The 12,137-nt window shown below is 51.8% G+C and overlaps 1 protein-coding gene across 3 annotated transcripts in view; it reads left to right on the forward strand.

Moving 5' to 3' along the window:
* The window catches only part of DLGAP4 (DLG associated protein 4), a 141,083-nt gene continuing 131,177 nt past the window's right edge, over nucleotides 2,232–12,137 (forward strand). For all 3 annotated transcript variants that reach the window (XM_018057808.1, XM_018057807.1, XM_018057810.1), the window contains exon 1: nucleotides 2,232–2,447. The gene's annotated coding sequence lies outside the window, so the exon portion shown is untranslated. The remainder of the gene's footprint in view (nucleotides 2,448–12,137) is intronic.

The following is a 12,137-nucleotide window of genomic DNA, read 5'->3' on the forward strand; positions in this document are numbered from 1 at the left end:
ATTCAATAAAGAATTCTATAGACTATATAGAATTCTATACAATACTATACAATTCACTCCTGTAAAGTGTCCAATTCAGTGGCTTTTAGCATATTCACAGAGCTGCGCATCCATCACCACATTCCACTCTGGAGCCTTTTCTTTATCCTGAAAAGAAACCACGAGCCCCTTAACTGTCACCCTCTCCCAGTCCCCGCCCCCCACCACTGGCAACCACTCCTCCTTCCTGTGCACACAGAGTTGCCTGTTCTGGACATTTTATATAAGTGAAATCATGTACCATGTGGTCCTTTGTGACTGGCTTCTTCACTTAGCATAATGTTCTGGGGGTTCATCCCTGTTGGAAGAACCGGAATCTTAATCATCGTCAGAACGGGCGAGAACCTCAGAGGCTGTCTCGTGTGCTTCTCCCACCTGTTGTAAAGCGGGGAGTCTGGAGGAGCCTTGCCCCCGCCCCTCAGAAAGGAAGCTGAGGGGCGACTCCAAGGCCAGCCGTGGGACCCCCTGCCCCTCCCTCAGCCTTCCCCTCTTTTCCTTCCACTCTGGGTTGCAGCTGACTTTGGCTCAGAGTGACAGCATGGTCAGGCACACATCCTCCCCAGCCCTGGATTTTCATGTACTGGCAATTTTCACGCCTCATGGTTCATCTTGAAATCTTTTAAGAATTTGTGTCTGCTAATTCAGAGTGTTTTGGAGTTCAGTATTTTCCTTTTCTGCTATTTAAACACTTCTCATCCAGATGGTTACGCCTGTTTTTCTGGGGTGGTGATTTCCCCACTTGGGGAGGCAGAGCCACGTTGGGTGGGGTTAAGCGCCAGGTCTTGAAATTAGATACTCTGACACGTCCTCAGTGGGGGGTAATTCCTGAAGCTCTCTGAGCCCCAGTCCCTCCCTTTGAAAAATGCAGATTACACTGTAGGGCTGTGAGGGGAAAATTAGGTCAAAAGAGGTGCAGACATAGGGAGTTTAGAGAGCGTGAGGGCTTTCTGGGGTCCTTTTTACAGGAGAAAAAGGCAAGCCTCCTCCATCGTCCACTGCCCCTTTCTCCATATTCTTGCTGTGAACTGGCCCCTGGACCCCTCCTCCTGGGTCTGAGGGGAGGTCTGAGTTAGGATCCCAGCCCCACCCCTTGGATTCTGTGTTCTCACATCAGCTCAGTGTCTCCACGGCTCCACCTGTAGACTGAGAGGATTAGGGCGGAGGCTTCCACTGAAACCTCCAGAGCAACCCAGAGGCTCCTGGGAGCATGGGTGTGGAACGCTGTGGGTGGGGGCAGCCTTTTCTCCTCCAGGAGAGCCTGGTTCCTGCTGACTTAAAGATCCAAGTGGGACCACGGCACCTGTTCAGCAGAGGCGGGTGGGAAGGGACACCTTGCTTCCCTGGGCCTCTCGTGTGAGACGAGATGAGACGTGTGATGTGGGAGGTGGTGGGGATGGTGAGGCAATGCCTCCTGCTCCAAGTGCAGGGGACAGGGACCAAGCCACCAGACTCGATGCCGGGTATTCTACCTGCATTATTGTCCTAATCCTCAATGAAGCCCTCAGAGGAAGCACTTTTATTTCCCTTTGACAGGCAGGGACACTGAGGCTCAGAAAGGGGTAGCTGCCTGCCCGCTCTCACCCAGCGAGTGAGGGCTCATCTGGGATTTGAACTCAGTACTGTGTGACTCTGGCCCCTTTCCTGACTGCCCCCATCCAGGGAAAAAGAGGGACAAGCAAGAGGGGGAGGATCGGAGCCTCTGGAACCCCAACTTCCCAGCTGCTGTGGGATTTCTGTGGGTGGTGGGGAAAGCATCATAAATATGCATGACATGCAAATCCGCCTCTGATAAACAATGTGGGGACCCACGTGAGCGGGGATAGTGTTGTGCAGACACTTGCATTTCTATCATGATGGCTGCATGGTGTCCCCCTCCCCGGCATCCCCGGGGTCCACCCAGGGGTCTCAGGGTCCCGGGATTACCCCTGGCCACCTCCTCATTGACGTCCCCCTTCATTCCTGCAGGGAGGCGTCCCTGGTGACTCAGATGGTAAAGAATCCTCTTGCAATGCAGGAGACCAGGGTTCGATCCCTGGGTTGGGAAGATCCCCTGGAGAAGGGCATGGCTACACACTCCAGTATTCTTGCCTGGGAAATCCTATGTACAGAGGAGCCTGGTGGGCTACAGTCCATGGGGTCACAAAGAGTTGAACACGACTGAGCGACTAACACTTTCCCTTTCATTTCTGCAGGCACCCGTGCCTCCCCCTCTGCCAGGTGCCCGGTGGCCAGAACCTGGTCACTCGAGGTGCTGGAGGGCCCCATCCCACGCTGTTGTCTGCCAGCGCCTCTGATCGAGTGCCCAGAGGATGTGTGTGCTAGCCCTCGGTCCAGCGCCTGCTCCTGAGGTGACGCCTGCTGCTTTCCGACTGGTTCCCAATTTCCCTCTGCACGTAGCTCCCGGGTGGGTAAGTAACCACGGCTACAGCCTGGGCACTTGGAGTCAGGGCTGCTCACCCACCCACCCACGCTCGGCACAGTTGGGAAATGCCCAGTCTTCCCACCTAGCAGCGCCCATCTGCTGGTGAAGGGACCTCAGTGAGAGCTTCTGTATGTCTGTGCTCAATTTATAGTGTGACCCCCTGCCTCATCCAGTTTCCCAACAACCCACAAGTTGGATGCAGTGATTGTGCCCATTTTTTACAAAGGAAATGGCCTTAGAGTGGAGAAACCACTTGCCCGAGGAGGCAGAGAAAGCCAGTGCTATACATCTCCAGCTCTTTCCAAACCCGAGGGGCTGGGGGCTTGGTGACAGGGGCTCAGGAAGGGAAGGGGAATAGCCAGCTGGGCTGGAAGCCATGGAACCTCTGGGGCCCCTGGTGGGATGGGGCGCTGAGATGAGGTCCTCAGAGTTCCTGAATCTTGGGGAGCCACGTCATTCCTGCCCCTCTAGCCCGTTCCACTGGCACCCTTGCAGTGCCCATGGTGCCTGACCCCAACATGGACGAGGTGCCCAGCCCTGCAGCATCTCTGACATCCATCTGAGGATGCCTCTGTGAATCCACACCTGGTCCCATCCTTCCTGCAACAGGGACCCCGACAGGGTCACCCCACTTGTTGCCAGCCACAGCTCCAGGCACCCCCTTCCTGCATCTCACTCTCCTGCCGTGTCCCCAGGCTCTGTAGGTGTGACGAATTCACAGATGAGGAAATTGAGACTCAAAGGTGCTCAAGGGGCTTGCCCAGAGAAACCTGCTACCACTCACCATGACATGGGGTCGTTGGTTCATGATCGATTTCCTTGTCTGGTCTCAGCAAATCAAGGGATGGGAACAATTGTTTCCTTCCCCACCGGATAGTCAGCAGCTAGGCCTGGCACAGAGTGGGTAGACAGTAAATCTTCACGTCTTCATGGGAGGAAGGAGAGACAGAGAGGAGGGAAGACCCTCTTACCTCCCTCCACCCAGACCCCAGCAGGACCCAAGAGCCCACTGACGTTTGGGCAGCCACTGGTCCCTGCCGACTCCAGAGAGCTGGCGGTCCACTCAGACCTTCAGCAAGGCAGCCAGCCCCTCTGGTCCCCATTCTCTCATCTGCCAACAATTGATCAACCTCCTTAATGGAATGGTTATGAGAAGGGAAAAGACTCATAAATATGGATAATAGGCAAATATCATAGGCTAATGAAAAGCTGGGAAGTTCACTGTAGATAACATTTGTAGAAGTGCTTCTTCAGGAACAAGAGCCACACACTTGTGTGACGCCCACTGAGTACTAATGACCATGTAAAGGACCCTATTAATTTGCTAACCCCCAGCCCAGCTCCGCCGATCTGGCCAGGCTGTTGTAGTGACCATAGACAGCTTTTGCATTTGGTTGAGAAGCTGTCGCAGGAAAAAATGTCCTAAGGCCACCTGGTCTGAGATGTGTGTCTGTGGGATTTAATCCTTTGCAGATACTCCTGGTGGTGCCCAGGGTCCTGCATGCCCTCCCCATGGACTGAGTATGTGACAGGTGCAGTCTGAATGACAGCAGGGCGTTTCATGAGCAGTTATTATGTGCCGGGCGTTGTGCTGGGCTTCCCGGGTGGCTCAGCGGTAAAGAATCTGCCTGCCAATGCAAGGAGACACAAGAGATGCAGGTTTGATCCCTGGGTCAGGAAGATCCCCTGGAGGAGGAAATGGCAGCCCACTCCAGTACTGCCTGGAGAATTCCATGGATGGAGGAGCCTGGTGAGCTACAGTCCATGGGGATCACGAAGAGTCGAACAAGACTGAGTGACTGAGCACGCACATGGTGGTGGTGTGCTAACGCTTCGTTGTCTTCATCATCTCAGTTAAGCTCCTGGTGACCCTGTGGGAGTTTGATGGGGAAACTGAGGCATGGACCTGGGGGAGAGGACTCATCTGGCAACCTTCTAGTCCTTCCCTCGAGTTACTGCCGCTCTGTGCCGACTTGCCCCCTCCCCCACCGGCCAGGCCCAGCCAGGGGGGCAGGATCTTGGCCGCCAAGAACACAGCGTAGCTGGCAGCCCCTGGCATGTGTGGCCCAGTGACGAAGAACGGGATTCCTTGGCACAAGCTGGGAGCACAGCCGTCAGCACTGCGCTGAAAGATGGAGGCCTGGGTGGCAGCGAGGGAGGTGTTACTGCTGCTATTTTGCTAACAAGCTGGTTATTTAAAGAACAGCCAAAGCTAGAGTTGGGAAATGGATGGGGAGTCTCTGCCCAGGGCGGAGGCAGCCAGGGGTCCAGGAGCCTGGCTGGGTGTGGATGGGGTAGCCATGCATTCTTTTTTCATTTGCTTATTATTAATAATAATGGTAACAGGATCATAAAAATCTAGAAAGGGATTAGATTTATGAAGAAAAGAGGATATGAGAATTAAGAGTGGGCAGGAGGGGTTTCTTAGGGGCAAGCAGTGTTCTAATCATTGATGCAGGTGGTTTTGTGATCATTTATTACAGTAAACCAGAGAAGGCAATGGCCCCCCACTCCAGTACCCTTGCCTGGAGAATCCCATGGACGGAAGAGCCTGGTAGGCTGCAGTCCATGGGGTCACTAAGAGTCGGGCATGACTGAGTGACTTCACTTTGACTTTTCACTTTCATGCATTAGAGAAGGAAATGGCAACCCACTCCAGTATTCTTGCCTGGAGAATCCCAGGGACGGGGGAGCCTGGTGGGCTGCCATCTGTGGGGTCGCACAGAGTCGGCCACGACTGAAGCGACTTAGCAGCAGCAGCAGCATTACAGTAAACATTTCTGTTTTATGTGCTTTTCTCTGTGACTTAGATTTCACAATATAACGGGTAAAAAGCAATTACAACAATAATGGTTAATACTTCTTGAGCACTTACTAAAGCCTGGCTCTTTGCAAAGCATTTACCTTATTTCATGAAATTCTCACAGATTCTATGATTCTACCCATTCTACAGAGGAGGAAAGTGAGGCTTTGAGAAGTATAGTGTTATTTATTATATAATCAAAGGGCACTCAGCTGGGAGAGATGGGATGAGACACAGGACAGACGGACTCAGCCCCACATCACTGTCCTGTATTTGAAATCGGGGGCTAGGAAGTTCCCCCCAAAGGGCAGGGCTTCCTACATTTGTCCCTCAGACATGTATTGACACCATTATGTTCTTAAGGCTTAGGATACCAGATGGGTGTCTGTGTCGTAGGCAACATGGGAGGTATCTGAGTCTGACAAAGGGTCAAAGCAGAGCACTTAACCGGTTAATAAGTGTTGACAGAGATTTCCCTGGTGGTCCAATGGTTAAGAATCCACCTTGTAATGGAGGGGACACAGGTTCGATCCCTGGCCAGAGAACTAAGATCCTGCATGCCCATAGGGTGACTAAGCCCCATGCCTCAATTGCTGAGCCCATGAGCTGCAGAGCCTGTGCGCTGTGACAAAAGATCCCACGTGCCACCACTAAGACCCAGTGCAGCCCAAAACAAAACAAATTAAAAAAAAGATTAGTGTTGACAGGTAAGAGTGGGTCTCCCTAGGAACAGACTAAGGGAGGAGGTTAGGGCTCACCTGGGAATCATTGAAGGTAAAAACAGGTCATCCAGGTGAGACAGGATCAGATTCCACCTCTGAACTAACTGCACATAGTTAACCGGAATTTCCTGAGGACCCACTGTGTGCTAGGCACATCCATTGTCTTCTTTCATCTTTAGAACAACCCCGAGAGATTAGTGGAATTCACCCCATTTTACAGATGAGGGGACTGAGGCTTCCAGAGAGGAGATGACTGGCCCAAGTCCACACCACCAGGGAGGGGTGGAGCTGCTCCATCAGCTTGGCCATCTCCAGGGCCCAGTGTCCTGTGGGTACAGTAAGGGCAGGGGGTCCCAGCAGGGCAGGCACCTGACACAGAAGCTCCAAGCAACCCATGAACAGAGTCAAGTTCTAAGGCAGATCTATGGGTCCCCAAACTGGCGCTGGGGATGTGGTCCAGAGGGTGGCATGGCAGAGGGTGTCTCCAAGCCCAGAAGCAGAGACACCTGCTCTACAGACAGGGTGCCAGCCCCAGCGAGATTTCTTTATTCCCGGGACATTTATTGAGTGCTGTGCTATCATGCATTGGAGAAGGAAATGACAACCCACTCCAGTGTTCTTGCCTGGAGAATCCCAGGGACGGGGGAGCCTGGTGGGCTGCCATCTGTGGGGTCGCACAGAGTCGGACACGGCTGAAGCGACTTAGCAGCAGCAGCAGCAGTGCTGAGTTGTGCTAAGTTGTTTCGGTCGTGTCCGACTCTTTGCCACCCTGTGGACCTCAGCCCACCAGGTTCCTCTGTCCATGGGATTCTCCAGGCAAGAACACTGGAGTGAACTGCCGTGCTCTCTTCCAAGCGATCTTCCTGACCCAGGGATCAATCTCGCATCTCCTATGTCTTCTGAATTGGCAGGCAGGTCCTTTCCCACTAGCACTGCCTGGGATGCCCTTATTGAGGACTAGTCCCTGCTAGCCTGTGCCCCACGCAGAGTGCTTAGCCTTGGGGAGGGACAGATATTATACAGACACCCAAACAAATTAACTGAATAAGCAGAGACTCCATCATTGCATTGAAGGAAATGAATGGTGACATTATAAAGATGAATGGGGTAGGGCGCCTGCATAACGGCATCAGAGGGGGGTTGTGGGGCCTCAGCGAACTATAACACCTAGAAGTCTGGAACAATCCCGTTGCTGGCTCACTGGTGGCCGCTGCTTTTCCCACTGTGACCTCCAGAGGTGATAGCTACCTCTTGTGTGCTCATTTGCTCATCACATCCTACCGGGACCCTCGGTGCCAGCAGGTCCCCTTCCCCTCAGTTACTGAAAGACAGACCCAGGTGGGGGATGAGGCGCAGGGAGGCACACAGCTCAACGGGGTGCACATGGCTGGCTGGACCCCCGCACCCCAACTACATCGTCACCGACTCACTCGGGTCTGCCAATAAGCACCCTCGCCGGAGACACTGTTTTTTTTTAAGTTTGTTTTTCACGTTCACATCTCTTTCGAATATAATTTTACTTATTTATTTTTGGCTGCTCGGGGTCTTCACTGCTGTGCGGGTGCTCTAGTTGCGGTGAGCGGAGGCTACGCTATAGTTGCGGTGCTCAGGCTTCTTTCGTTGCGCAGCGCCGGCTCTAGGGAGGGCTTCGGTAGTTGTGGCGCACGGGCTTAGTTGCTCCAAGGCATGTGGAATCTTCCCAGACCAGGGATCAAACCCAAGTCCCCTGCATTTGGCTAATGGATTCCCTGTGCCAGCAGGGAAGTCTCTCGCCAGAGACACTCTTAATGGAGATGCCCTGGATTTGCTTTTTTGATAACCATTTATCCTGCCTGGGAAGACAGATGCTACCTTTCAGACACTCAGAGAATCTGAAATCTCAAGCAGAGAAACTTACACTGGTGAAGTCAAACTCTCGAAATCACGGAATCTTAGTCATAAATAATCCAGCAAGAGCAAGCATATGCATTTTGCAAGTAAGTTCACTGCACCTTTCCTGAAGACAGTGATAAATTAGAAACCACCCAATCATCTATCAGCAAGAGATAGTTAAATAAATTACGGTCCAGCCAGACAATAGTGTTCTCAGTGGCAGTGAAGACAATGCCACAGATCTATGCTTGTTGACATGGAAACATGTCCATGGTGCATTGTTGAAGGAAAAATAGGAGATTATAAAATGGTGTATGTTGTATGATCTCATTTTTGTTAAGAAATATCAGTATATGCATGCTCCTGCCCAGAAGGACAACCATTTCACTGTTGATAGTGGTTTCCTCTGAATGGTGAAATAGAGACAAATTCTATTTTTATTTTTGCTTGTATCACTCAAGTACTCTGTAGGCACAAGTGATAGAAAACCCAGCCCAAACTGGGTTTAAGGAAAAAAGGAATTTATTGATTTGTGAATGTGAAGTCCAGAGGCAAGTCCAACTTCAGGCTCAGCTGGTCTCAGGGGTTCAAACCTTGTCACTAGGACCCAATTTTTTTCTTTTTTTTTACTGCTGGTTTGTTTATTTTAAACTTTATTTTATTTTTTTGGCCATGCCATGCAACTTGAGGGACCTTAGTTCCCTGACCAGAAAGCGAACCTGTGCCCCCTGCAGTGGAAGCACGGAGACTTAACTGCTGGACCTGATTTGTAGTCACTGTGTCTCAAGTCTGCTCCCTCTGAGTTGTTCTTATGTTCTCATAGGTCTTTCTTGGGCGGGTAATAAGATGCCTGTCCAGAGGAGCATGCAAGACTCCTTCCGAGATAGCTCAGACACAAGTCCCAGAGCAGAGTCTTAGTGTTCATCAGTCTCGTGTGTGGCTGTTCCCATTCCTCAGGCAGGTCCTCTGACTGGCATCCTGGGCCTATGCACCACCATCCCCCAGCTGGAGAGGGAACTGATACTAGAACTTTATCAGTGGAGAATGGGGACGCATGGCTTCCCCAAAGGCTGGTCCTGAAGTAGACCCATGCATATGTGCTAAGTTGCTTCAGTCATGTCTGACTCTGCGACCCTATGGACTGTAGCCCACCAGGGTCCCCGGTCCATGGAATTCTCCAAACAAGAATGCTGGAGTGGGTAGTCATGCCCTTCTCCAGGGGGTCTTCTTGACCCAGGGATCAAATCCAGGTCTCCTGCCTTAGCAGGAGGATTCTTTACCATCTGAGCCACCAGGGAAGCCCCTGTTCCCGCTACCCCCAGTTAAACATCTCCTACACAGGATCAAGTCCACAGTTCTGCCATTGCCTGAGGCATACCCAGAACACTGCCCATCCACCTGCCCTGAGGTCTGTCTCCTGCATGACCTGCTGGGAGGGCTGCCAGGGACCTGTATTTTCAGACTCTAGTTAGTTCAGTCACTCAGTCGTGTCCGACTCTTTGCGACCCCATGGACTACAGCATGCCAGGCTTCCCTGTCCATCACCAATTCCCAGAGCTTGCTCAAACTCATGTTCATCGAGTTGGTGATGTCATCCAACCATCTCATCCTCTGTCATCCCCTTCTCCTCCTGCCTTCATTCTTTTCCAGCATCACGGTCTTTTCCAAGGAGTCAGTTCTTCACATCAGGTGACCAAAGTATTGGAGCTTCAGCTTCAGCATTAGTCCTTCCAATGAATATTCAGGACTAATTTCCTTTAGGATTGACTGGTTTAATCTCCTTGCAGTCCAAGGGACTCTCAAGAGTCTTCTTCAACATCATAGTTTATTTCTTCGGTGCTCAGCTTTCTTTATGGTCCACCTCTCACATCCATACATGACTATTGGAAAAACCATAGCATTTTCAGGCCAGAGGGCTCTAAAGCCAAGGACCCCTGAGCGGTCTGCACACTCTGCTGGCAGCTTGAATGGAGAGGGGCAGGCAGACAGTGTCACATCAGTCCAGTCGCAGAGGGGTGTTTAGGACAAACATCTGCCTCAGCAGTTCTCCAAACCCCTCTTTGCATTTTACATACAAGAAACCGAGGCTGAGAGAGGCCAAGCCACCCGTACAACAATACAGAGCAAGTCAGAGGCAAGTCTGGGACGTGGACCCAGTCTCTTTCACCCCTGCCACCTCCATGGCCTTCCTTCCATCCTTCATTGAGCCCCAGTTACTTCATCTACTTGAACAGCTTTTTTTTTTTTTTGGAAGGTCCTACCATCCCAGATCATCCTGATACCCTTCTAAATTCAGAGGCAGCCAGCAAAGTCTTCATTAATCACACTTTTTGTGTGTCTGATTGTTGTGGCAGCAGCATTTACTGTTTCTGATACATCAGAGCTTCGACACGCGTGAACCATATTTTATGGGTCATCTCTAATACTTCATTGTGCCCCACGGTGCCCATTTAATCATTTCTTCTCACACTCAGACATTTGCTAGCACCTGCCTTGTGCCAGGCGCTTTACTAGACACCAGGCTACACCAGTGCCTTAGGGCAGCCCCTGCCCAGGGGGAATTCACAGTTCTGCTGGGGACAGCGATGACTCCTTCACGGATGGCAGGCAACACATGGCAGATCAGAGGGAGGTGCCAGTTACTCAGAGGTGTCTGGGGCGAGAGCACTGATTCTGTCCCTCTGAGCAGAGTCTTGAAGGATGCATAGGGGTTCTTCAGGAGAAACAACTGAGCAGGTTGAACCAAGTAAAGGAAGCAGCGAGGTCTGCAAAGACCTTGCCTCCTTCCTGCTAAGCTCTAAGGCCACCCGGGCGTGAAGGTTGGAGATGTCGTCCCTGGAAGGAAGGCTTCAGCTGTTGGGCCAGGGTGTTGCATTTGATCCTTGGAGTAAAGGGAGCCAAGGGCAGGGCAGTTTGAGTGTTAGAAAAACTTGCACATTGGGCTGGTGACAGTGAGGCAGGGCAGGACCATGGCAATGGCTCAGAGGGGCAGTTAGCAGGAAGACTGAACAGGACTTGGGGACTTAGCAGGTGCTGCAGAATGGGAGGGGGGATTCATTTCAATTCTGGGAGGAGGGGGCTGTGGGACTTGGGGGCACTGTGGACCAGTGTGGAGGAGAATCCTGGCAAAGACTGGCTCAGTGTCAGTGAGATGGTCCCCAGGTGGGGCCAGTAGGAACCTCTTCCACTTTTGTGAGACTTAGAGGAGCAACCCAGTGAGACCTCCGGGGTCCCCATGTCCCCGCTGAATGTCGGAGACAAGTCTCTTCCTCCCATGAAGCATAGCATCATTTTGCTTCTCTGTAAAATGGGCTGAGGATAGTCCCTCCCCAGGAATTGGGGGGAGGGTCAGAGGAGGATTTGAGAGTGGGTGGGCTTTGCACAGTTACCCAGCACACATTAAGTGCTGCTGACTGGTGGCTGCTCTGGTTATCATGGTCAGGGGTGCAGAGATGGTCAAGGGAACTCGGGTGTGTCACCTGCAGAAGGGAATCCAGAGACCTTGAGGGGGCCTTGCTCCCTGCCTTTCTGTCTCTGTGAGGGAAGGCAGGGGCAAGGTCTGGCTGTCAGACCCAGGGAAAAAGCTCCAGGGAAGGAGATTTCAGCTAAGGTTAGGAAATATTTTGGATACAAAGAATTCTTTGTAGATGGGCTAACTCAGATGATAGTGAGCTCCCTGTCAATTCGAGTATTCAAGCATCAGCTGCATCACAACTTGACCAAAAAGTCTGTAGTGTATTTGTAATTCTGCTGAGAATCTGGAAGGTCCTTTCTAGCTCAGAGAGTCTTTAAGTTCATGTTTTTTTCTTCTCTGAGCCTCAGTTTGCTGATCTGTAATATGGAGGGAAATAGCAGCCCTGTCTTAGAGTTGATTGCAAAGTTTAAGTGAAATCATCCAAACAAAGTGCTTAACCCAGATTTGGCATAGAGCAAGTGCTCTGTGAGTGGTTTTCACCATTGTTGATGTTACGCTAAATTCCTGGGTGTGTCACTTGCATCCGAGGACCTCCACTTGCAGTGTGTGGGTCAGGTGGTCCTGCCCGACCACCTTTCAGGATCAACTTTCTGACCTTCTCATTGCCACTGTCTCTGTCCCCAGCTCCTCCCCTCCCCCCATCCCCTCAAGGTTGGTAGGAATTCCAGACCCTTGTTGGGCCCCTTTTAGCTCCTGCTTGAGTGAGAGTTGGCAGGTTGGGGTGGCGGGCGCCATCCGCCTCCCATATGCTTCCTGCTATTTAGAGGAAAACTCTGCTCGCGTTCCTCCAACCACACGGGTTGA

Source organism: Capra hircus, chromosome 13 (genome assembly GCF_001704415.2).
Source record: "Capra hircus breed San Clemente chromosome 13, ASM170441v1, whole genome shotgun sequence".
Lineage (NCBI taxonomy): Eukaryota > Metazoa > Chordata > Mammalia > Artiodactyla > Bovidae > Capra > Capra hircus.